The 11,661-nt window shown below is 36.5% G+C and overlaps 1 protein-coding gene across 3 annotated transcripts in view; it reads right to left on the bottom strand.

Moving 5' to 3' along the window:
* LOC128556195 (E3 ubiquitin-protein ligase rnf213-alpha-like) overlaps positions 1 to 11,031 on the bottom strand; it is a 175,395-nt gene extending 164,364 nt beyond the window's left edge. For all 3 annotated transcript variants that reach the window (XM_053540359.1, XM_053540360.1, XM_053540362.1), the window contains exon 1: positions 10,906 to 11,031. The gene's annotated coding sequence lies outside the window, so the exon portion shown is untranslated. The remainder of the gene's footprint in view (positions 1 to 10,905) is intronic.
* Between the last annotated feature and the right edge of the window lie 630 nt (positions 11,032 to 11,661).

Below are 11,661 nucleotides of genomic sequence, written 5' to 3'. Positions count from 1 at the left end.
GACCTAGTTTCTGATGGCACGTGACCCAGTTTCGAACTTGACCTAGATATTATCAAGGTGAACATTCTGAATTATTTTCATGAAGATCCATTGAAAAGTATGGCCTCTAAAGAGGTCACAAGGTTTTTCTATTTTTAGACCTACTGACCTAGTTTTGAACTGCACGTGACCCAGTTTCAAACTTGATCTAGATATCATCAAGATGAACATTCAGACCAACTTTCATACAGATCCCATGAAAAGTATGGCCTCTACAGAGGTCACAAGGTTTTTATATTATTTGACCTAATGACCTAGTTTTTGAAGGCATGTGACCCAGTTTCGAACTTGACCTAGATATTATCAAGGTGAACATTCTGACTAAATTTCATAAAGATCCATTGAAAAGTATGGCCTCTACAGAGGTCACAAGGTTTTTCTATTTTTAGATCTACTGACCTAGTTTTCAACCGCAAGTGACCCAGTTTCGAACTTGACCTAGACATCATCAAGATAAACATTCTGACCAACTTTCATTAAGATCCCATGAAAAATGTGACCTCTAGAGTGGTCACAAGCAAAAGTTTACGCACGGACGGACGGACGACGGACGCAGCGATCACAAAAGCTCACCTTGTCACTTTGTGACATGTGAGCTAAAAATGAAATTTTAATTAGCCCCATTCAAATACATGATACTTTCACTTAATATAATTAAATTTGGAAAACAGTGTATAATTTCCAATCTGCACACATTCCTGTCTTAACAAGAGCTGTCCGTAAGACAGCGCGCTCGACTTTTCTCAGTGCTTGACTCTGAATTAGAGCTTTGCCAGTAAAAAATTCCAAGTTAAAATGGGGCATAACTCTGTCAAAACTCTAATCAGAGTTATGGGAATTGTGCCTCCCAGTGTAGACTTTGATAGTAAATAACTATTTAGAGTTTCAAGTCAAAAGCTTTAATAGTAACAGAGATAGTTGACTTTTAACAAAAATTCAAAAGGGGCATAATTCTGTCAAAATTCAAATCAGAGTTATGGGGATTGTTTCTCCTGGTGTAGACTTTGATGTTTAATAAGTATTTCAAGTTTCAAGTCAAAAGCTTTGATAGTAACAGAGATATTTGACTTTATCAAAATCTTTAACCAAAAATACTAAGTTAAAAAGGGGCATAGTTCTGTCAAAATTCAAATCAGAGTTATGGGAATTGTGTCTCCTGGTGTAGACTTTGATTGTAAACAACTATTTTGAGTTTCAAGTAAAAAGCTTTAACAGTAACAGAGATATTTGACTTTATCAAATTTTTTTTTAAAAATTCTAAGTTAAAAAGGGGCATAATTCTGTCAAAATTCAAAGCAGAGTTATGGGGATTGTTTCTCCTGGTGTAGACTTTGATAGTAAATATATATTTTAAGTTTCAAGTCAATAGCTTTGATAGTAACAGAGATATTTGACTTTATCAAAAACTTTAACCAACGGCAACGCCGACACTGACGCCAGGGCGAGTGCAATAGCTCTACTTTTTCTTCGAAAAGTCAAGCTAAAAATCATACAGTTTTTTTTAGATACCCTCAACACAATAAGCTAGGTTTTAAAAGCGAATGCGAGCATTTCAATTTTTTTGTGGTCACATTTTTTGGAAATTGTGAATCAGGACTACACGTCTTTCCTGTTGTTATTGATAATAAATGATACTATAAAATTTCAGAAGGAAGTGTCTATCCGTCCGGTAACCAGATGCCTAGCCTGCATTCTAGCCGTCCAGTTACGGGACAGCTAGCAAATCCGCAGGGGATTTTCTAGCCATCCGGTAATCAATTTCTTAATGAATAAGTATTGATTTAATATAATTTTACCTGTTATTTACTAAGGACAAAAAAAATTAATATTTTGGTTCTGGTAACCCGACCGACCCTATTTTTTTCCCCCAACCCTAAATTATTTTATGGCATTTTGTTGAAAGTCTCCGCCAATTGTTGACTTTTTTTAAGTGTAAACACATGGACAAAAAGAACATTGTGAAATGTGTACCGCGCAATCGCCTTATTAGCGAGCTGTTTTCCGAGGTACATGATCATGGACCAGACAGAAAGCCTGAAACCTTTGGGCTATTTAAATGTAAATGGACACTGAATACTAAAGAACAAGGCGTACAATTAAAGGAAGATGCCTATGTCACTTCTTGTATGTCTAATAAAGGTACAGTTTAAATTTGTACTTGAAAACGGTTTTGCTTTGGCCAGGACCTCTTGATATTTTAAGTAGGCCTTTTACATTAGAATCTTAATACTTTGCAAATTCTAATCAATTTTGGCAGGAAAGATTTATAATGCTCTTACTGCGGAATAAAAGAGGGTATAGTTTGCCCAGAATTAAAACAAGAGGGCCATAATGGCCCTATATCGCTCACCTGTTATCATTGCACTTAAGGACAAGAAGGTCAAACAAGAGGGTCATGATGACCCTGGATCGCTCACCTGAGTAATATGAGTTACACGTTTCAAATGTCAAACTGATGATGAAATATTAAGAAAGTCAGTAGGTCAAATTCATGGTCAGTGAAATTCAGTTTTATGATTTGTATGCAAAACTGTGTATGTCATCAAAATTTCAAGGCTGTATCTTAAAAAACAAGAAAGTAGGTCAGTAGGTCAAGGTCACAGTCAAGTGACATCATATTACTTGGGGTCATCAGGTAATTATAATTAAACAGTCTTGGAAATAGGATCAGATGATTTTTTAAGTATTTTTCCTATGTAACTCACATAATAACTAAGTGACCCCAGGGCGGGGCCTCTTTTAACCCCAGCGACATAATTTGAACAATTTTGGTAGAGGACTACTAGACAATGCATCATACCAAATATCAAAAGCCTAGGTCGCATGGTTTCAGACAAGAAGATTTTTAAAGCTTTTAACTATATAAGTCTATATAAAACTTTGGACCCCCAGGGCAGGGCCTCTTTTCACCCAATTTGAACAATTTTCGTTGAGGACCATAAGACAATGCTACAAACCAAATATCAAAGGTCTAAGTGTTGTGGTTTCAGACAAGAAGATTTTTAAACTTTTTTTCCTACATAAGTCTATGTAAAACTTGGGACCCCCGGGGCGGGCCATATTTGACCCTAGGGGGATAATTTGAACAATCTTGGTAGAGGACCACTAGATGATGCTACATACCAAATATCAAAGCCCTAGGCCATGTCGTTTTGTACAAGAAGATTTTCAAAGTTTTCCCTATATAAGTCTATATAAACCATGTGACCCCCGGGGCGGGGCCATATTTGACCCTAGGGGGATAATTTGAACAATCTTGGTATAGGACCACTAGATGATGCTACATACTAAATATCAAAGCCCTAGGCCATGTCGTTTTGTACAAGAAGATTTTCAAAATTTCCCAATATAAGTCTATATAAACCATGTGACCCCCGAGGCGTGCCCATATTTGACCCTAGGGGAATAATTTGAACAATTTTGGTAGAGGACCACTAGATGATGCTACACACCAGATATCAAAGCCCTAGGCCCTGTGGTTTTGGACAAGAAGATTTTTAAAGTTTTTCCTTTCGGTTGCCATGGCAACCAGACTTCTGCATGGAATTAAATTCTTTGAAAAATTTTGAAAGGGGGCCACCTATGGATCATTCCTGTGAAGTTTGGTGTAATTCTGCCCAGTAGTTTTCAAGAAGAAGATTTGTTTAGAAATTGTTGACGCACGACTGACGACGGACATCAAGCAGTCACAACAGCTCACCTTGTCACTTCCTGACAGCCGAGCTAAACATCATAATCAAGATCAATCAAAAGAATTATGAGAAAATATAGTTGAAATTTTCCAGATTTGTCAAAATACATCTAACAACAGGGCCATGATGGCCCTATATCGCTCACCTGTTATCATTGCACTTGAGGACAAGAAGGTCCTCAAAAAAAATATCTAAGTCCAAAGGACAGGAACAACAAAGGAAAGAAATTTAACCAAAAAGAAAAAAAATTTTTTTTACAAGGTATAGATATGTCAAAATACACCTAAAAATTGGAGGTACCATCCATGTTGTACCACAGAAAAGTGGTCTCGGTTTTTCCCTACGGCCAATAATAAAAAAGTTACTAAAAATAAGCTATTTATAGTAACGTAAAAGGGAAGTAATTAAAAAGAAAATTATTGTAAGTGAACAAAAGAAGGATCTGCCAAATAAATCTGTTGACATAAATGAAATTTCAGATCAGTATCTTCATTAGTTACGGAGATATTCCCATTTTAATTTGAAATAAAGGGAGGTAATTTGACATAAAATCAGTCCATAGTTATCTACCCTGATTGGCTCAGTCCAACTAATGACAATAATGAAATTTCGAATAAGTCCTATAAGTACTTACGGATATAAATCCATTTTGACTACAATCAGGGGAGGTAATCAGATATAAAATAACACTGGAACCTACGATTGGATCTGACTTGTCATGAAATCCAAGATTTATTGTTGTTGAAGATATTTTGGAAGTTTGTATCAAATAAAACCATAAATGAAGTCTCTATATGGCTGCAAAAGCCAAAATAGCCAATTTTGGACCTTTAAGGGACCATAACTCTGGAACCCATGATGGAATCTGGCCAGTTCAAGAAAGGAACCAAGATCTTGTGGTGATACAAGTTGTGTGCAAGTTTCGTTAAAATCAAATCATAAATGAAGTTGCTATTGTGCAGACAAGGTCAAAATAGCTAATTTTGGCCCTTTCAAGGGCCATATCTCTGGAACCCATTATGGGATCTGGCCGGTTCAAAAACGGAACTGAGATCTTATGGCAACACAAGTTTTGTGCAAGTTTGATTAAATTCAAATCATAAATGAAGCTGCTATTGTGCAGACAAGGTCAAAATAGCTAATTCTGGCCCTTTCAGGGGCGATAACTCTGAAACCCATAATGGAATCTGGCCAGTTCAAGAAAGGAACCAAGATCTTATGGTGATACAAGTTGTGTGCCAGTTTGGTAAAAATCAAATCATAAATAAAGCTGCTATTGTGCAGACAAGGTCAAAATAGCTGATTTTGGCCCTTTCAGAGGCCATAACTCTGGAACCCATATTGGGATCTGGCCAGTTCAAGAAAGGAACCGAGATCTTATGGTGATACAAGTTGTGTGCAAGTTTGGTTAAAATAAAATCATAAATGAAACCACTATCGTGCAGACAAGAAATTGTTGACGGACGGACCGACGCACGCACGGACACACGACGGACGAAGGGTGATCACAAAAGCTCACCTTGTCACTATGTGACAGGTGAGCTAAAAATTGGAGGTACCATCCATGTTGTACCACAGAAAAGTGGTCTCGGTTTTTCCCTACGGCCAATAATAAAAAAGTTACTAAGTAAGCTATTTATAGTAACATAAAAGGGAAGTAATTAAAAAAAAATATTGTAAGGAATCGAGATCTTATGGTGATACAAGTTGTGTGCAGGTTTGGTAAAAATCAAATCATAAATGAAGCTGGTATTGTGCCAACAAGGTCAAAATAGCTAACTTTGGCCCTTTCAGGGTCCATAACTCTGGAACCCATTATGGGATCTGGCCGGTTCAAGAAAGGAACCAAGATCTTATGGTGACACAAGTTTTGTGCAAGTCTGATTAAATTCAAATCATAAATGAAGCTGCTATTGTGCAGACAAGGTCAAAATAGCTAATGCTGGCCCTATCAGGTGCCATAACTCTTGAACCCGTAATAGAATCTGGCCAGTTCAAGAAAGGAACCAAGATCTTGTGATGATACAAGTTGTGTGTAAGTTTGGTTAAAATCAAATCATAAATGAAGCTGGTATTGTGTAGACAAGGTCAAAATAGCTTATTCTGGCCCTTTCAGGGGCCATAACTCTGGAACCAATTATGGGATCTGGCTGTTTCAAGAAAGGAACCGATATCTTATGGTGACACAAGTTTTGTGCAAGTTTGATTAAATTCAAATCATAAATGAAGCTGCTATTGTGCAGACAAGATCAAAAGAGCTAATTCTGGCCCTTTCAGGGGCCATCACTCTGGAACCCATAATGGAATCTGGCCAGTTCAAGAAAGGAACCAAGATCTTATGGTGACACAAGTTGTGTGCAAGTTTGGTAAAAATCAAATCATAAATAAAGCTGCCAGCGTGCAGACAAGGTCAAAATAGCTAATTTTGGCCCTTTCCGGGGCCATAACTCTGGAACCCATAATGGAATTTGGCCAGTTCAAGAAAGGAACCAAGATCTTATGGTGATACAAGTTGTGTGCAAGTTTGGTTAAAATAAAATCATAAATGAAACCATTATCGTGCAGACAAGGAATTGTTGACGCAAAAAACCCAGCAAATTCTGGCCCTTCAAGGGGCAATAACTCTGGAACCCATGATGGGATCTGGCCAGTTTTCGAAAGGAACCGAGATATCATGCCAATACAAGTTTTGTACAAGTTTGATCAAAATTACTTGCAAAATGTGGTCTCTGTTGTGTTCACAAGAAATTGTGGATGGACGGACGGACGAAGGGCGATCACAAAAGCTCACCCCGTCACTATGTGACAGGTGAGCTAAAAAGAGGTTCAAATCTGTATTACCCTTTTGCGATTACTATAAAGAAAAAGGTATTTGACCTGGCACTCATGAATATTCCGTACATTTCCGTAAATTAATTTTCGGTGTCAGAACCTAAATAGCGATATAATTATTGCATATGTATTTCTTAATTGATTTAATGTCGCATGTGCAGGTAGCTGTGTGAACAAAGCGTTTGGCTGTTGGGTTCGAATCCTACTTCTTGTTTTTTTTTCTTCAAATTTTATATGCAAACTTACCACTTATCTGATCAAACTTATCCTGATTTTAATGGTTCATTTATTGAAAGTTATTTAATTCAACCGTTGTAGAAATGTCGACTAAAAATTGTTTTAAAAGTATCTTAGATACAAGAGGGCCATGATGGCCCTATATCGCTCACCTGTTATCATTGCACTTGAGGACAAGAAGGTCCTCAGAAAAAATATCTAAGTCCAAAGGACAGGAACAACAAAGGGAAGAAATTTAACCAAAAAGAAAAAAAAATTCTTACAAGGTACAGATATGTCAAAATACACCTAAAAATTGGAGGTACCATCCATGTTGTACCACAGAAAAGTGGTCTCAGTTTTTCCCTACGGCCAATAATAAAGAAGTTACTAAAACTAAGCTATTTATAGTAACGTAAAAGGGAAGTAATTAAAAAGAAATTATTGTAAGTGAACAAAAGAAGGATCTGCCAAATAAATCTGTTGACATAAATGAAATTTCAGATCAGTATCTTCATTAGTTATGGAGATATACCCATTTTAATTTGAAATAAAGGGAGGTAATTTGACATAAAATCAGTCCATAGTTATCTACCCTGATTGGCTCAGTCCAACTAATGACAATAATGAAATTTCGAATAAGTCCTATAAGTACTTACTGATATAAATCCATTTTGATAACAATCAAGGGAGGTAATCAGATATAAAATAACTCTGGAACCTACAATTGGATCTGATTTGTCATGGAATCCAAGATTTATTGTTGTTGAAGATATTTTGGAAGTTTGTATCAAATAAAACCATAAATGAACTCTCTATACAGCTGCAAAAGCCAAAATAGCCAATTTTGGACCTTTAAGGGGCCATAACTCTAGAACTCATGAAGAAATCTGGCCAGTTCACAAAAAGGAACCAAGATCTTGTGGTGATACAAGTTGTGTGCAAGTTTGGTTAAAATCAAATCATAAATGAAGCTGCTTTTGTGCAGACAAGGTCAAAATAGCTAATTTTGGCCCTTTCAGGGGCCATAACTCTGGAACCCATTACGGGATATGGCCGGTTCAAGAAAGGAACCAAGATCTTATGGTGACACAAGTTTTGTGCTAGTTTGATTAAATTCAAATCATAAATGAAGCCAAGGTCAAAATAGCTAATTTTGGCCTTTTCAGGGGCCATAACTCTGGAACCCATTATGGGATATGGCCGGTTCAAGAAAGGAACCAAGATCTTATGGTGACACAAGTTTTGTGCTAGTTTGATTAAATTCAAATCATAATTGAAGCTGCTATTGTGCAGACAAAGTCAAAATAGCTAATTCTGGCCCTTTCAGGGGCCATCACTCTGGAACCCATAATGGAATCTGACCAGTTCAAGAAAGGAACCAAGATCTTATGGTGATACAAGTTGTGTGCAAGTTTGGTTAAAACAAAATCATAAAAGAAGCTGCTATTGTGCTGACAAGGTCAAAATCGCTAATTTTGGCCCTTTCAGGGGCCATAACTCTGGAACCCATATTGGAATCTGGCCAGTTCAAGCAAGGAACCCAGATCTTATGGTGATACAAGTTGTGTGCCAGTTTGGTAAAAATCAAATCATAAATGAAGCTGCTATTGTGCAGACAAGGTCAAAATAGCTAATTTTTGCCCTTTCAGGGGCCATAACTCTGGAACCCATAATGGGATCTGGCCAGTTCAAGAAAGGAACTGAGATCTTATGGTGATACAAGTTGTGTGCAAGTTTGGTTAAAATAAAATCGTAAATGAAACTACTATCATGCAGACAAGAAATTGTTGACGCACGGACCGACTGAAAATATATCTTGTTATTTTCATCCTTTTATTCTTTAATTAATTTGAATTCTTGATAATGATAATAACAATAAAAATTAATTCATATAGTCTATGTAGAATCAGTATCAGATACCATAGATTTATTTATTCATTAATGTCTCAGACATGCACACGTTAATAAAAAAAATTATAATAACATTGGAAAACAAGTTTTTGAATTATTATTTTGAATGCAATGGATATGGAATGCTTGATAAACCATCAAGTTCATGGTACATATGTAATGCACGCTCTCTAACAACAAGATGACAACGACATTATCATCTCCTTCTATTCGTTTCCCCATTACTGGCTAGCGTCCTACAACCGGACACTTTTGTAATATTTTTCACGATCACTCGGGAAATAGATATATCTAATGGTTGAAATTTCACATGAACAAAGCTAGGTTCTCCTCAAAACTAAAGAGCTAAATTGTTTACTCCTAAAGTAATATTTCAAGGCCCGAACGAAGGGCCACCGAATCACGTTTTTTAAGGTCTAACGGTACCATGTTTCTGGACCATATATGGACAGCAAGTTGTCACTTTATTGATTTTCAATTTACGTTCAATATTGAATTAAACTTTATTTTCAACCAAGGGAAAGTAGTTGTACTTAGTCATAGAAGTGGTCGAATTACCTCTCTTTCGATGATTTGATCGTATCTCTCCCGACTGAATCTTTTAATTTTCACTTTTCGAAGGGGATATTTTGATAAGAAAATGTGTTTTAGGGTGTATTAAAATCATGCACTAAATCATCAAAGCTGTATTTCCCAAGTTTGTGTTTACTAAATGTCTCATCTGCTTACCTCAAATTTGCATGGGGCCTTTAGATTTAATAACGGGACCTCACGGAAATACTGCGCATGCGCATCACGCCACTTTCGACTTCCCCCGACATGTAAACATGCTTCGTGAGTGCAGACGAAATGAAATGTTGCTTCGTGAGTGCAGACGAAATGAAATGTAGCATTTATTGTAAAATACTTAAACTTAACCGTTGTAACTTCTCTATGTTGTTGAAAATTAAGCTTCCATTTGATCATAAACAAATGAGCAAGGTTAAAGACCGAAATAAAGCATTTACGGGACTGTCCGGTTTGGTGGTCGTCCGGATTTGGCGGTCGCTAGCCAGTATTGATTTTGGCAAACTTTCATTTTCAGACAATTCCAGACAATTAAAAATGGCAGTGGCTACGATTACGGTACCGTAATCCTAGCCTCCGGTTCTAGGATTACGGGAGTTCCGTATTCCTAGACAACCCTATGAGAATAGGCTAGGATTACGGAAGTATTTAAGAGGCATCAAATTTATGTTAGGACATGCATAAATGACATTGTAAACTTACTCATTTCACTTAATTTCACTAAATATTTCGTGCTATCGATCGGCCGTTTTGGGTTAGTATAATCTTAATGGCGGTGGGCGGAAATATAGAATTATCTATGTTTCGTATATACCTGCATTTTTTTCATCAAGTCACCACAAATGGTCTTTAATAACATACAATATGGTTATAAATCATAAAATTCAAAGTATAGAATTATTTTTTAAAATCTAACTTTGACACTCATATTTCTAATATATTTCCGCGCGCCGCCATTAAGTTTATACTAACCCAAAACGGCGGATAGAAAACACGAAATAATAAGGCAGGCATGAAAAATTAAGTGAAATAAGTAAGTTTACAACATCATTTATGCGTGTCCTAACATATACTTTATGCCTCTTAAAATACTTCCGTAATCCTAGCCTATCCTCATAGGGTTGTCTAGGAATACGGAACTTCCGTAATCCTAGAACCGGAGGCTAGGATTACGGTACCGTAATCGTAGCCACTGCCATTAAAAATATACTTTGGTATGAATTCACACAAAATTTTGTTTGCTGATAAGTATTGATATCTTAAGTAAATAACATGTACAATTATATTAAGTCTATACTTATTCATTAAGAAATCGATTACCCAACTGCTAGACACTTCCAAAATTTCAGAAAATCCAAAAATAGATTTTCCAAAAAATATGGATCGTTAAACCGTCATTTCCTCTATACATTGAGTAACATAACAAACTGAATTGAAATACTTAATGAAATGTAGACTGCTTCCTAATATTTACATAATCTTACCCAAATTCAATCAGTAAAACAAAATAAACTGATCAAAACTTACAAAAGACAAAACGAAAGTATGTACTTCCCAAGCTCATAATTTATCCTTTATACTTTTACAATTAAAATACATAAAGTGTTTGAAAGAAAACATATCTAAAAAATGATAAACCTTTTACCTTTATCTTTGTACGCTATACCAGGTTTCTTGAGAGGATAAAACAGATATTACAGTTAACTGTTAAGGAGCGGACAAGAAGTCTACAAAACCGAAAGTACAACTGCCATCTAGCGGCAAGTGTACAATCCGGAAAACCCGGAAATTTCATGGTTAATACCCGAAAAGGTAAAAAAATAATCATTGTCCAATTTTGGTAAAAATCTAAATTATAACCTCTGTACTCCTTCAAGTGTAAAAAGAAATAGAACAGAAAAAGTGGAAACTCCACAGGTCGGTCAACACGACAAAAATGAAAATGTTGCAGGCTCGGGTTGATTGAGCCTGTTCATGGGCGGTAGTGCAAATGCATGCTACCGTCCACGCCCTCTAGCCCCGGGAATCTTCAATGATACACTAGTGTGTAATTCCATGAAAAGCGGCGTATGGTCCCCAGTTAAAATAATGGGCTTGTCCTAAACGAGAAAACAATGGGCAAAACTTAACAAAATGGAATTTAGACAGGGGATCTGAGGTTACGGAGCCTGCATATCACAGAAACTGTCAAAAGACAAAATTAAAAAGCAGGCACCATATCCAAGGGATGATTATACAATACCCAAAGCTATGAAAGCGGGAGTATTGGAACCACCCAGGCCAAAATTGTCAAGCTGAAAAAACTAAACAGTACTGTCTTCAACTGCCTACTGCCGAACAATCGTCTAACGATTATGACTGGCAGGCGTTGTCAGGAAACAGTCTTTTAGTCAAAACTGTT

This window comes from Mercenaria mercenaria, chromosome 4 (assembly GCF_021730395.1).
Source record: "Mercenaria mercenaria strain notata chromosome 4, MADL_Memer_1, whole genome shotgun sequence".
NCBI lineage: Eukaryota > Metazoa > Mollusca > Bivalvia > Venerida > Veneridae > Mercenaria > Mercenaria mercenaria.
The sequence above is the reverse complement of the archived record's forward strand: the minus strand, read 5'-3'. Positions and strand labels throughout refer to the sequence as shown.